We start from the raw sequence: 11003 nt of genomic DNA on the forward strand, positions 1-11003 counted from the left end.
ACACACACACACACACACACACACACACACACACACACACACACACACGCCCCTGCTGGCACACAGGCTGTTGCCCAACAGCAGGGGCTGGGAGTTCTTGCTTTGCCTGGAATGCCCTTGCCGGCTTGTCTGCCTGTGGAACTCCTACCCATGCATCCAGACCCCACTGAAATGTCCCCTTCTCCACGACTCCTTCCCCAGACGCTGGCCCCAGTGCACCCCCCAGCCTTTTCTAGGTGGGCAAGCCGTTGTGGTGCTGGAGCACATGGTAGTACCCCTTTCTCCCTTTCCGCTGGTCCTGTAACAGGGGTTTTGTTTTGTTATGTTTTCGTTTTTTACTTGGGGGGAGTGCTGGAAGCTCGGGAGTGGATGGGAAGTGAGGAAATGGAGAAGTGAGGAGGGGCCGCTTTCACAGAGGCTGGCAGCGGAGGCAAGAGAAATGCAGAGGAGGCTCAGGGGTGTTTGTAGACCACGGTCAAGAATCTGATCAAGAGGGGCGCCTGGGTGGCTCAGTCGTTAAGGGTCTGCCTTTGGCTCAGGTTGTGATCCCAGCGTTCTGGGATCCAGCCCCACATCAGGCTCCCTGCTCCTCGGGAAGCCTGCTTCTCCCTCTCCCACTCCCCCTGCTTCTGTTCCCTCTCTCCCTGCCTCTCTCTCTGTCAAATAAATAAATAAAATCTTAAAAAAAAAAAAAAAAAAGAATCTGATGAAGAAAGAAGGAATGGGGAGTGCAGAGGGGTCAAAGGACCTGCTTCCAGAAGAGGCAGAGGGGACTGGAGGCACAAGACGGGGTGAGGAAGCCCCTTAATCTCAGAACCAGGGGCGAGAGATAGAGATGTATGAGGATGGGGAGCCAGGCGTGAGGGAAAGGTGGAGGGAGCACCTGGGTGTTCGCTAAGACACAGGACACAATGGCTGGAGGGTCTGAGCAAGCCCGCGGGGGGGTGGGGGGGGTAGCACTTAGACACCTGTGCTGTGAGCTGCTGCTCCCCGCGGAGGAAGGGAGCACCCAGTACCCGGAGAGTAGCAGGTAGGCCTGGAGGGCATAGGGGCACTTCCCAGAGGTGTGCTCCCTGAGTCACCTTTAAACTCCAGGGCACCCTCCCTCCTGGCATCTCTCTGTTTTCTTGCTCACATACTGCTCTCTACTGAAGGCCCATTCCTCTCTCTTGGTCCCCCCGGGGAGAACAGTGGAAACATTCACTGTTCCAGTACAGGAATTCCCCTGCTGCCCCTTCTTCCTTATTATGAGTGGCTATGATTATGAAGTTGCCAACAGGTGGAGGCCAAAAAAAACAAACAGACCTTTCAATATTGACTCTTCCAGGTGCCATGCAGAAGGGCAGCACCTGCCCCGCCTCCCGGAGCCTCCCCAGCAAAGCCCAAATCAAACAGCTGCTGAGGGCAGAGGGCTGGTGAGCTCCGCCAGGGCAAGTGGACTCCAGGGGAGATCCTAGATCCACATCTTCCAACGTTCTTCTCTCTGAAAATGCTGGGCTTAGGAGGGAAAGGGGGGAAAGGAGACATTTTCTATAAGATTGTAGGGGCCAAGTCAGGCTCACAGCTCTTACTGAAACATAAAGCTAGGGGCCCCTGGGTGGCTTAGTCAGTTAAGCATCTGCCTTCAGTTCAGGTCAAGACCCCGGAGTCCCAGGATTGAGCCCCCACACCGGGCTCCCTGCTCAGTGCTCGTGCTCTCTCTCCACTTTCACTCACTCTCAAATAAATAAATAAATAAATAAATAAATAAATAAATAAAATCTTAAAAAAAAAAAAGGAAAACATAAAGCTAGAATGTAGGAAAAATAAGGCCTCCTTGAGGATATTTATGAAAGCCAGGCACTGCCCCTGTGGGGTTCACCAATCTGGAGTCCTTCAGAGGCTGGACAAGTAAGACATGAGCAATGACTTTCTTCCCTCTCTCCTGCAGCAAGAATGGGCTTCATCATTCAGATGGAATTGTAGTTAGGAAGCTGGAAAAGAACTAAGTCACAGAGCCAATCCCATCTATCCTGGGGGTGTAACTAGGCTTCAGGGCGACTTGACCAATGGCAGTGGCGACATGACCACTCCTGGCTGTGAGTGCAGGATTTCATTCCACCCCCACCCTCCACGAGTGGCCTCTGAGGCCCCCTCGGGTGCGATATTGTTCTTCCTATCAGGAATTCCTGAATTTCCCGTTTATGGAACAGGGAAGGGAAAAGGACGGCATAATCAAGGGTGTCCCCTAAAGGATAGTCGAGCCATATATCATCACTTCTTCTAAAAAAATTTAAAAACTCTACAATGAGTAATGTGTTGCCCAAAAAATACAAGAAAACAGAGGTAGAATTAGCTCCTGTGGGAACAATGAAAGCAATGTTTCATATCTACTATTTTGCTATTTATAGATTTTTTTAAAGATTTTATTTATTTATTTGAAAGAGAGAGAGAGAGCAGGAGCAGGGGGAGAAGCAGGCTGATGTAGGGCCTCGATCCCCACACCCCGGGATCATGACCTGAGCTGAGGGCAGATGCTTAACTGACTGAGCCACCCAGGCATTCTATTTATAGAATGTTTGAGAAAGGAAAGGACAGCCCCTCTGTCCTCACGAGTCTGCTTCCTCACGCATGTGCGCACGTGCACACAAACCCCGGCAGCTGTAGCCTGGCTGCTAATGTAATAACTAAAGCAACGTGATAAATAAAGCAATCAGAAACCCAGGAAAGTAGAAGAGGGTTCCACGAGTCAAGAAGTGTTTTGGGGGCGCCTGGGTGGCATAGCGGTTATGCGTCTTTCTTCGGCTCAGGGCGTGATGGGATCGAGCCCCACATCAGGCTCCTCTGCTATGAGCCTGCTTCTTCCTCTCCCACTCCCCCTGCTTGTGTTCCCTCTCTCGCTGGCTGTCTCTATCTCTGTCAAATAAATAAAATCTTTTAAAAAAAAAAAGTGTTTTGAAGCTGAGTCTGGTGGATGGAGCCCACTTGCTCCTGAGAGCAGTGATAACACAGGGAAGCTGCCACCACTTACATTACGGGATGGCTCCAAATTACCTAATTCTTCCACCATCGAAAGCTGGTCAGGAACATCGCCATTTGGGGAGGATGTTTTGTTTTGGTAACGGAAAAACAGATTGTTGGTTTTTCTAAGCTGGTGGTCTCAACCAATACTAGATTTTAGATATCACAAAATATACAAGCTGACAATTTAGAATTTGAGAAGATAAAACTCAAATGACCTATTAAAAAAAATATACAGCCAGCTCTGACCCATTAGAAAACAAAAATAAAACAGCAACTGTGGACATGATTTCCAGGACACACAGTCCAGAGGCTCTAAAATAGCTAACCAAATGGAAATAAAATCTCAGAGTTATCGTGGAGTCTCGACTTCTGTTTTGAAAGTTGAAAGTCCTCTTCTGTCCTGTGGAATTTCTTCTGTATGCCTCTTGCCGCCCATCTTGTCTCCTCATTTCAGGGCCTCTCTCTGGACCATGACCTTGACTCTGTACTCTCAATTCCTCCGCCATCCAATGCAGCCTACACACAACGGTGGGATGATGTTATTTGTAAGGCACAGCCCCAGACCTGTCCCTTCCCTGCACAACAAAACCTTCTGAGAACCCCCCTTTTGTGTTTTCTGAATAAAATTCAAAATCATTGGGTTGTCTCCAAAGTCCTCAACAACTGCCAACCTTGCTTGTCCCTACTCACCCATAAAGAAGCCATAAAGAGCCCCACATTGACTTTCGAGCTCCAGTAGCTCGAACACTTGGTTTTCTTTGCCTCAAGGGCCTTCCCTGCCCTCTCCATCCAAGTCTAGGGCCAGGCGCAGCTCCTACACTGTCTACAGGAAGCCATGGCTCATCGCTCACAGCCAGGAGGGCCTTCCTCTTCCCTCAGCTCCCTGCCACCTCTCTTAGAGACAGGATCCCCTCAGCAGCCACCTTACACCCAGTTCACCCGGGCAGCAGGTGCTGTGGGATGGGAGGGGATTGAGTGGCAGCAGCCAGCTATTCGGCTTTGAGCCAGCTAGGGACTTTTTCTGATCTTCAGTTCCCTTATCTGTAAAAGGTAGTTACGCACAGGACCCACCTGTGAAGGTTGTGAAAAATAAACGAGACAATTTGTGTAAGAAGCACTGCGTACGGTGCCTGATATGACATCAGAGCTCACCATGTCAGGATGGAAGAGTATATGGGGAGGAAGAGAGAGGGAGGGAGGGACAGAGAAAGAAGACAAGAAGACTGAGCCTGGGTGGCTCAGTCAGTTAAGAGTCTGCCTTCAACTCAGGTCATGATCCCGAGGTCCTCGGATCAAGCCCCACATCAGGCTCCTTGCTCAGTGGGAAGCCTGCTTCTCCTTCTCCCTCTGCAGCTCTCCTTGCTATGTTCTCTCTCTCGCTCACTCTGTTGCTCAAATAGATAAATAAAATTAAAAAAAAAAAAAGACAAGAAAAGAGAAGAGAAGGGAAGGAAAAGAAGGACAGAGAGAAAAAATCAATAGCCTCTCCTTTCTACTGGAGTGAAAGGACCAGTACCTCTTAGAAGGAGCACACACTTACAAACTTCCTCAAAGACAAAATTTTAGATAAAAATGACATCAGGATGGGGCACCTGGGTGGCTCAGTTGGTTAAGCATCTGAACCTTGGTTTCGGCTCAGGTCATGATCTCAGGGTCTTGTGTTCGAGCCCCACATCTGACTCTGCACTGAGCGGGGAGTCCGCTTGAGGCTCTCTCTGTCCTTCTCCCTCTGCCCCTCCCCTTGCTCGTGTGCATGTGCTCTTCATCTCTCTCTTAATAAATTAAGATCTTTTTTAAAAAAATGACATCAGGATCATAGAAAGGATGAAGTCAGTTAATCTTTTTAGGTCCTCTGTGTAAATTTACTAGGGGAATTCTATGAGAAACTTCACATTTTCAAAATGGAAGGAGCTGTGGAAACCATCCTGTCCAACCCCCCATTGCTTTCCTACTAAGAAAAAGGGCAAGAGCTAGTAAGTGGCAGAGTCCAGACTGGAAAGCTGTCAGCCCAGAGCTCTTACCTTTCTTGCACATCACGTCCCCAGGCTTGGGAAAGACACTATAAAAACTTCATGCTCAGAGAGAAACTTCCAGCATGAGACTGTGAAGAGCTTGACAAACCATTTCTCCAAAAAGCAATTATAATGCTTGGTCAGAACTGTCAAAGACAACCATTTCAGCACCCTGGAAATTGACTGGAGATATGCAACAAACTGAGAAGTGTTTGTTCATGAAAATTACTGAAGTTTGAGTAAGGTCAGCAAGACTCTATACCGTTCTTGCCTGCGGCTCTTCCCAGCCCCCGCAGTTCTGTCGTTTCAGACTTCAATCAGGACAGCTTGTAAAAACCAGTAGAATTTTGTCACGGCCGGTGTGGGCTCACTTAATTTGGAGAGGTATCAGTTTAAATGGTGATCTCAAAACCAGTGCACTGAGAGGGCCATCAGCTCTGCTAGCCTGAAATAGCAAACCATGGACTGGTGTCTACCTAGGAATCTAAAAGGACAGGGCGCCGGGGTGGTTCAGTCGGTTAATGGTCTGCCTTCAGCTCAGGTCCTGATCTCCAGGTCCTGGGATCAAGCCCTGTATCAGGCTCCCTGCTCAGCGGGGAGTCTGCTTCTCTCTCCCTCTGCCCCTCTCACTGCTTGTGCTCTCTGTCTCTCTCTTTCAAATAAATAAATAAAATCTTAAAAAAAAAAAAAAGGAATCTAACAGGCCATTTAGGAAGGAGAAGCATCCATGAGGAGACTGATAAACCCTCTGCATATCATGGGTTGACCAAGGCTGTATGTATACGTCACAGGGACAGGTGCAGCCCAAGCCACTCACACATCCCCGGCCCAGGGAGCCTGCCAGGTGTACAGGGGAGACACCAGGGCTTAATGGAGAATAGAAGCCGGGGCAGACTTGGGGGAATGAAAGCCTGATCTTTGAATGTGGACTCACACATCCCCGGCCCAGGGAGCCTGCCAGGTGTACAGGGGAGACACCAGGGCTTGATGGAAAATAGAAGCTGGGGCAGACTTGGGGGAATGAAAGCCTGACCTTTGAATGTGCTCTCCAGCTTCTTCATAGATCTGTCAGCAGAGAGTGGAGGCCTTCCTGGCTCAGGGTCTTTGAGGACAACCTCTGGGCAATCTTCGGCTGAACACTAATCTAGGCAGACACAGGGGTGACTATAGGAAACTAGGTTACGGAATAAAAAGCAAGAAAAACAAAACAACAGAGACATTTGTGGATGCACATTGCAGAGGAGGCCGACTTCACAGATTTAGTCCAGGCAAGTTGTGAAACACAAACAACACTCAGCAGGGAAACTACAAGACATAGTTGCTAAAACACACCGTAGTGGGGGCGTAGGGGTGCAAGAGCTCCTGGCTCCCGAGGTTCCAAACAGACTGGGTTTGGCCACTCGCTGCTGACAAATTCCAAAGGCAGAGAGACGAGTGGTGGAAAGAAGAAAGGAATTTATTTCAGTGAGATCCCCACGGGGAAGACAGCGGGCCAGTGCCTCAAGGACTGTCTCCGAAGTGCCAAAAATACGTCTGGGTTTTATAAGGAAAACATGGCATTCTGGTGGGTGGGTACGTGCAGGTGGGCAGTGAAGGTCAGGTTGGTCATGGTCTTGGGGTCTGGCATGCAGGGTCTTGCTGCTCAGAGCAGGCCTATGGCTTGAGCCCGTAGTCTCCGTTCCCACCGGGGGATGTCTGCCCGCAGGGGCTCTTGCTCCAGTGAAGAGATAAAGCTGGAAAGAAGAACTTCATCAATTAGGCAGTTAGAGGTCAAAATGGAAGTGGCTGAAGTCCTTTTTCAACACTATGTAAAATATCCAGCTTTCAACAAAGAAATTGTAACACCAGCAAAGCAACAAGAAAGTGTGACCATATTCAGAAAAAAAAAAGCCAATAGAAACGGTCTCTGTGTTTTTGTGTCCCTAAGATGTGAAGTTTATCAGACTAAACCTTTAAAGCGGCTACTATAAACATGTTTAAGGAACTAAAAAAAAAATATTCAAAAATTTAAGGAAAGTGTGGCAACAATAATTCAATAAATGAAAACAATCTTAATAAAAATATAGAAATTATGCAAATGAATCCATCCTGAAACAACAGACACCACAAAGCCGTGGAATGACATATTCCAAAGTGCTGGAAAATTCTGTCAACCAAAAGTTCTATATCCAGCAAAACCATCCTTCATTAATGTGGGTGAAATAAAGACAGTCCCAGATAATGAAAGATTGAAAGGACGCTCTGCTAGCAGACACACCTTTGAAGAAATGCTAAAGGAAGGGGCGCCTGGGTGGCACAGTGGTTCAGCGTCTGCCTTCGGCTCAGGGCGTGATCCCAGCGTTATGGGATCGAGCCCCACATCAGGCTCCTCCGCTATGAGCCTGCTTCTTCCTCTCCCACTCCCCCTGCTTGTGTTCCCTCTCTCGCTGGCTGTCTCTATCTCTGTCAAATAAATAAATAAAATCTTAAAAAAAAAAAAAGAAAGAAATGCTAAAGGAAGTCCTTCGGTCTGAAAGGAAGTGATTGCAGATGATACTCAAATCCACGGTAAGAATGAAGAGCTCCAGAAATGATAAATATGTGAAGAAATTCTTATTTCTTCTCCTAACTTCTTTAAAAGACATAAGTTGTATAAAGCAAAACTTATAACAGTGTATTGTTAAGTACATAACATATGTAGAAATAGACATGATAATAATGGAACAAAGGAGGGGAGAGGAAAAGAAGATATACTGAAGCTTCAGGGGGGCAGAATTTGTCACCCCAAAAATATGCCTCTCTGGCATAAGGATTATTTTAGGCTGATTATTTTTAAGAAACTGTAGATTCAGGAAAAGCTCTTTACCTCCCCCTCAATTGCCTAAATTTACATTGGAAAGCAGGCCTGTACCAGGAGAGAGCTATTATCAAAGATACCTTTTTACCTAAGAAGCTCATCTGTGTGAACGGACAACCTGTTTTCCAAGCACCTCCTCCCGGCTTCTTGTGAATGGTCTTCCTCTCCTTCGTGTTCCCGGACCCCTACACCTTTCCACAACTCAGGATGTCCTATAAGCCTCAATCACCCGGCTGCCCCTTGGGGCTCCTATTTTTATGGGGCTTTCATACCTATGAAATCTGTTTATTTTTCTTTTGTTGCTCTGTCTTACATCAGTTTAATTATTAGACCAACCAAAGAACCTAGAAGGGACGAAGGGAAAGTTTTTCCATCCCTCAAGTTGGCGACCGCAAAGGGACCTTCATTGGCTGGACACTGCTGGTTCTGAGGCTGTTGCTGCTGAGAGATCCTGGGGCCTCTCACCAAAGCCAACAGAAGGTAAGAATTCTCACCACGTCAGTCTCCTGGATCCCTGCCTGCAGGATCTGACCCGAAGGAGAGCTGTGTGAGTCTTTTTCTTCTGTAAATTGAGATTGGCAGGAAGGAATATTTGTTTGAACTATCCCTCGGGTAGAGCAACTCTGGGAAAGATTTGTTATGAATACTCTTATTTTCTACTGATCCCTTTCATCCCAGAGATGGTCATCGGTTTCCTTTGTCTCTGTCTCTTGTGTCCTTTGTATAAGGAGGAAAACCATAGGGTAGAAACGAGGCATAGGTCCCATAGCCTGTTGTTCATGCCAGCCTCACAGACTGATGAGTTCATGGTTCTCAGCAGACTGGCATCTGTATAGACCAACTGTGCTGTGAATGAACTTGCACAGGAGGTAAAGCCTATTGCGCGTGGGGACTCTTGGAAGTGAGAGTGTGAGGTGGCCCAGATCAGCACTCCACAGCTGTTAGAGGTCTGGCCGCCTGACGCTAGGGTCCCGGGTTAAGATAAGTTGGTCACATAATGGGTTAGACTGACACTAGGTCACCCCTAGACCTCAAGAGAATTTCTTTGCAACAACATATACTGTAAAACAACACACAATCCCGGACCTAGCAGCACATCCCTCTCAGGGATTAATTTGGCACTGAGAAACGCAAGGCTTGGCTAAAGCTGTTAACATGCAAGAAGAAGAAGAAGAGGAAGAGGAAGAGGAAGAAGAGGAATGAGGTTTTCCTCTCATCCCATTCTACATCTTGTGAGCTTGGCTTTGTGACCGGGGAGGAGCACATTCTCTCCTGTCTCCACCAGCCAGAGGATGCACGTACTGACGTACTAAAGTGCATCTGGAGGACGGCCGAATAGCCTGCGCATCCCTTAAGCAGCGTTCTCTTTGTCCACTGTGCCAGCTCTCAGGGGAATGTGTCCCAAGAGGTCCTAGCACATCCAGGCCTTTTGTTGTCTCACCCTCCTTGTCCATTAGTCTCATGGGAAATTGGAGACCACATTTTACTCATTTGGCCAGACAGAAATATGGGTTGCATCCCACCTGTGGCTAGATCTTTCTTAGGCTAACTCTGGAGGAACTTTGTAGAACTGGGCAGGGCTGCATCTTTTGTTCTGTCCTTTAGGGATGTCTCTTGTGCTCATGATTACAGCCATCAAAAGGCCTATTGGTTTGAGTTGCTGTAAGGTCCTACTTACCAATGGCCAGATGATGGATCCTTTGAATTGGCTATATTTAAAAGAAAAACAATTTTTCTAGAGAGAGCTCTCATCCTAAACAATTGTCTTACTGGTACCCATGAAAAGACCAAGCTAAAACTGGGTAAAAAAAAATAATGGCTAGCCCTAGGGACTCTCTTAATAAGATGAAAGAATAGAAATTAGACTTAAAATGAAAATTAAAATCCACGTCTAACATGAATTACCCTTCTCCTCATCCCCAACCCCATGCCCCTGACCCTTCAGAAGATCTTTTGAATCTCTGGACCCTTGATCTAAACCCTCTCTCTCAAAATCCAGCCCATGATCTCAACAAATTCCCTGAGACTCCCCAGTTCCTCTAACTTTCCCAGGAAATCCTTTCAACACCCAAATGCTTGGTTTGACTTCCCTGTCTTTGCAAGATTTACATAGAGCATTCTGGGCTGATCTCCAGGCCTGGGCTACACAGGTTATCCACATAATACTAAAACCAGGAAATTAATTTAGCAGAAGCCCCTGAGATGGGCGTAGAGCTCACTGTTCTCCTACTTTCTAGGACTCTGTAATCTGGCTCTGCAAACATCAGGCCTTCCTATGCAATGTCCTTTGCAGATGTATCCTGGACAACCTCCTCTCCCCTTGCAAAGAACTCATGTCCCTTGGACAGTAGCAGATACTCTAAATTATAAAGCCCCTTTACCTCCACTTTCAGAAGATCCTACCAAGTTTAGACAAGAGTTGAAAAGATTAGTAGCCATTCATAACCCCACTCGCAAAGACCTCAATTGGCTGTTAAGGGGTGTTCTTCCCACCCATGATTATACTATAGTTATCAGACAAGCCAGACAGTCCCCTGGGGAATGCACCCCCCACACACACACATACACGTTCCCCCCCCCCCAACAGGTACCTAGAATTTTTCCCAGGCCCTTGTACAAATGATCAGGAAATGGATCAGCTGGAGGCCAATTCTCAGGGACTGATAAGACCGATATTGAAGTCTTCCCCCCACTAAGGTGAATTAGTCCAAGACTGAACTGTGCACTCAGGAAGAATGAGAGTGTTCGAAGGCTTTTGTTGAACCATTTATACAGATTTTTAAAAAGGTATTCTGCATGAAACCCTGAAGCTTTAGAACACAGAAATCTTCTGATTTCAATCTTAGTCGGAAATCTACCTGACATAAAGAAGCAAGTTTGGTTGGCTGGGTGGGTCTTTGTCTTGATATTCAAGCTGCAACTTAATTCTTTGAGGAGTTAGAAACAACTCACTGTCTTGCAAATCTCTACAAAACCAGAACTATAGCTCTAGAAGCAATTCAAAGCTCACTTATCCTTACCGATTCCAAAACCTCTCCTATTCATCTCAAAATGCTTGCAAGTATTGTAAAAGAGCAGGTCTTTGGAAACAGAATCGTCCTGTACTTAAGAGAAGGAAGGAGTATTTTAAATAGTAATGACTCTCAACCTCT

Source organism: Ursus maritimus, unplaced genomic scaffold (genome assembly GCF_017311325.1).
Source record: "Ursus maritimus isolate PB19 unplaced genomic scaffold, ASM1731132v1 scaffold_26, whole genome shotgun sequence".
Taxonomy (NCBI): domain Eukaryota; kingdom Metazoa; phylum Chordata; class Mammalia; order Carnivora; family Ursidae; genus Ursus; species Ursus maritimus.